The sequence below is a fragment of the Cuculus canorus genome, chromosome 28 (genome assembly GCF_017976375.1).
Source record: "Cuculus canorus isolate bCucCan1 chromosome 28, bCucCan1.pri, whole genome shotgun sequence".
Lineage (NCBI taxonomy): Eukaryota > Metazoa > Chordata > Aves > Cuculiformes > Cuculidae > Cuculus > Cuculus canorus.
The window spans coordinates 149,484-152,670 of record NC_071428.1 but is presented as its reverse complement, the minus strand read 5'-3'; the positions used below and the strand labels follow the sequence as shown (position 1 = coordinate 152,670).

The 3,187-nt window shown below is 47.4% G+C and overlaps 1 long non-coding RNA gene across 1 annotated transcript; it reads right to left on the bottom strand.

The window, feature by feature from the left end:
• Positions 1-1,084: 1,084 nt before the first annotated feature.
• Positions 1,085-2,234, bottom strand: LOC128849382 (uncharacterized). The gene is made up of 2 exons (XR_008447365.1): positions 2,054-2,234; positions 1,085-1,687 (listed from the first exon to the last, which is right to left on the bottom strand). It is a non-coding gene; the product is annotated as an uncharacterized LOC128849382 (long non-coding RNA).
• Between the last annotated feature and the right edge of the window lie 953 nt (positions 2,235-3,187).

Here is a 3,187-nt window from a genome sequence, read left to right as displayed (position 1 = left end):
TCCTGGCTGAGCTGCTCCCAACCCTGAGAATGCTTGCAGGGGTCTCTCACAGTGCAAAGGGGAGCAGATGGCCCTTTTAGTGCCCCTTCACCCCTGCAGAAAAAGCAGCCAGCTCTTCTCCAGGCTTTCCTGGCATGAGAGTAATTCCTGAAGCGAAATGCTGGAGAAGCAACGCCTGTAACTGCAGCTTCTCCAAAGAGAGTAGAAAAACATGCATGGCATTTCCTTTCCAGCAGGTCCCCTCGAAGGAGCCATACACTCGCCTGCCCGTGAGAATGGGTTAACTTAGAAGGAATCAATGATGCAGAAGCAAAGGGACACCCTTCGCTAGTGCTTCCAGAGGGAAAGTTCTCATTTTTAAATCTTGTGTCTGCAAGAAGAAAAGGATAATCCAGGTGGGCACTTCCCACGTGTGATAGTGGAGTCCAACCACTCGTGTAGCCTCGGTACTTTGGTGAATGGACTACAGATCCTAATGCAAAGGAGGGGTGGAAGTGGTGTGGAGAGTATCAGCAAAAGGCCTTGGACAGAGGATGAGGACTGTGGTGCAGAACTTGCATGTTGTGGTTTGGTACAGCTCTTACTGACCCAGTCACACATTGAAGATAGTGGTGGAGACTTCTCACCATTGGTTCTAGCACTTCAACTTCATACCTGGTAGCCCAGGCATGTTAGCAGAGGCAAGACCTTCTCACGACTGTTTAAATATTTAGAAGGATTGTCTGTAGGTTCTGAAGTAGACCTCCAGCTAGTAGAAATACATCGATCTTTCCTAGCTGGAATGTGGCTGTGTCAAACTGCTTTAGAAGAAATTCACATCCTCTGCAAGATTTTATTATTTTCTTTCTATTTCTTTGTGAGAGGAGAAATATTGCTAGCAGAGATGCAAGAAATGCTTGTGTTTGAACAGACCCATGCGGAGGCTCAGAGCTGTATCAGGGGTGTGCTGATTCTCTTTGTGTAGGCAAACCACCCCTTTTAGCACCTTTTAGACGGGAGCTACCCCATACTAGAAGGAAACACCAGGAAAACGCAATATGATGCACTCTGGGCACATCGGCTGAAAAAAAGTAACCACCAGGAGTTTTGCAGGGTCATGAACTACAGATTTTATTGATTTTTCAGAGAGATTAAAGAAAAACAGTGATGAAAGAAATTAAACATCCCACACACCAAGAGGAAGATTAACAGCAGGACTCATGCTTACAAAGGAAAATCATGAGGAGCAACTTCAAGGCACATTACAGGCAGTCAGTGATTAAAGGCAGATGAAGAGGAGGAAAGATGATCTACAGTCTCTAAAGAGGAAGAGCATTTAGGGCTGTATCTGTGTCTGTATCTGACACCGAGTGAGCCAGGAGGGAGGCGGAAGGCAGCGTGGTGGCAGAGGTGATGAGCGCAGCCCTGCCTGCCCTTTGCCGAGCGGGTTTAGTTGCCGCCGCAGCAGCTACAGCAGCCTCCGTTGTTGTTGTTATTGCCCATGACGTAGCAGCAGGTCTGCATGGGCATGCAGCAGGGAGTGCAGCAGGGAGTGCAGCAGGGAGTGCAGCACTGCATGGGCGAGCAGCACATCGGTGTCTTGCAGGCCGACTTCCGGGTGCTGTAGCAGCAGATGGCATAGTTGTTATTGTTGTTTCCACAGCATCCACAACCGTTGGCCATGTTGTTGGTAGTAGTGAAGGCAAAGCTGGAAAGAACAAAGAGACTCTCTTTTTCTCTGCCTGAGTTTCCTAGTTGCTTGTGCAGCTTGAAGCATGCTTATCCCAAAGTCCATCCCACACTGCCTGGGGATGTCCGTGCTGTCCAGAATCCCATGATATTTCCCTGAACTTGCTACATTTTTCCATTGGACACCAGTGCGTTTGGCACATTGTCCAGCACCGGTCTGATCAGAAAGAAGCCACCCGGATGGATCCCAAACCTAGTCTCTCAAAATTGGCCCCACACCAGGGAGCACGGGAAATCATGGACGACTGCAAGTCGTACAAGTAGAAGTACACACAGAAATACAATAAGGTCCAAACGGAAAGGCAAGTAGCAAGCTCTGACTTACCCTGTCAACCTGTGAGGACAAGTGAGGAGAAGGCAAGATGAGCGAATGAAGACCACTGTGGTGGGCAGCCTTTTATATGGTCCAAAGCCACCCCCACCTGGAAATGAGGCATTCTTTTGCAATTCTGACTTCCCTTGTATCACCCACTACATGCCTCTCACATGCTTTCCTGTATTTAACCTTTACCTCTTTCTGTTTGCTCACCATCTTGATTCCGCACCATAATTAGTTATAGCTACAAACAACAGATGCAAATTTTCTAATGACTTCACATTAATGGGAACCAGAGGTAGCTGTAAGGTATTCCTATCCACTTCCCAAGGAATGACCTTGAGACACAGAGACAACTATGTCCCTGGGGAAATTGGGTGCTGAAACAGTGGGGAAACCATGTCTGGAACTTGTAAATGTCACCACTCACGTGGCCCTTCAGTGCTTGGCTGGGATTTTGGGGACTGGTGGAAACTACTGGTGAATGTGAATCTTTAGCTCCTGACTGGTGAAAGATGTCCTTGCCCACTGCAGGGGGGCAAGATGGACTAGATGAACTAGATGGACTCCAAGGTCCTTTCCAGCTCAAACCCTTCTGTGATTCTATCATACGACTCTGAGAGGTGGCTGTGTGGTCCAAGATAAGGTTGAGCCCATAGTGCTCGGTTCTCATATCCCCTGCTTTTTATTTCTGCTAAACTATTAATAATTCTTTTAATTTTCTTCCATGGAATGGATAGAATAAATCTAAGTTATGCAGACTTCAAAGCAGTAGTGCACATTAGCTTTATTTTGTGTTGTTTCCATACGTTCCCTTTTATGACTTTTTTTCTAAGGCCTGTGAGACCGGATCAACTTGGATTTAATGATATTCGTGATGATCACATTTGAGTAGCACATTTGTGACCAGTAGGTTGAAGAAGATGATTCTCTTCCTTTACTTTGCTCCGGTGACATCTCACCTGCAGCCCTGCATTCAGTTCTGGAGTCCTCAGCACAGGAAGGACACGGATCTGTCAGAGTGAGTCCAGAGGAGGCCACAGGGATGATCCGAGGGTTGGAGCGCCTCCTGTACAAGGACAGACTGGGAAAGTTGTGGTTGTTCAGCCTGGAGAAGACAAGGCTCTGGGGAGACCTTAGAGC